Raw genomic sequence first — 443 nt, 5'->3', positions numbered from 1 at the left:
TACACACATGTCGATCAGCATGCTTCGGTTGCATGCACAGAGACACCTCGTGCTTGGTCGATCCACCTCGTGCTTCTACATGTCAGGCTGCATGTACAGCTTCCATGCACGGTGACACCTCGAGCTTCTGAAGACACTCAGCTTGTTAGATGCTTGACACCACGTTCTGAACCCATGCAACGAGCCACCTCAAGCTTCTCGGTCGGTTTACGCGATTTTTGACCCTTCTGGCAAATTTTTGCAATAAATTTCTGACCCGTGATCAATCCCGAATATTTTTTTCCGCTCCCGTTCTGATGCTCTAAATATTTTTAATATAATCCAGATGAATTCTGATATCCTGTAAAAATATTTCCCGAGCCTCCGGCTTCCTCGAAGAATTCCATAATACCGAAATTAGGGTTTTCGCCCAATTTCGGGTTTTCCCGTCGTGCTTCGATCCC

This window comes from Brassica oleracea, chromosome C7 (assembly GCF_000695525.1).
Source record: "Brassica oleracea var. oleracea cultivar TO1000 chromosome C7, BOL, whole genome shotgun sequence".
Lineage (NCBI taxonomy): Eukaryota > Viridiplantae > Streptophyta > Magnoliopsida > Brassicales > Brassicaceae > Brassica > Brassica oleracea.
This window is presented reverse-complemented; position numbering follows the sequence as displayed.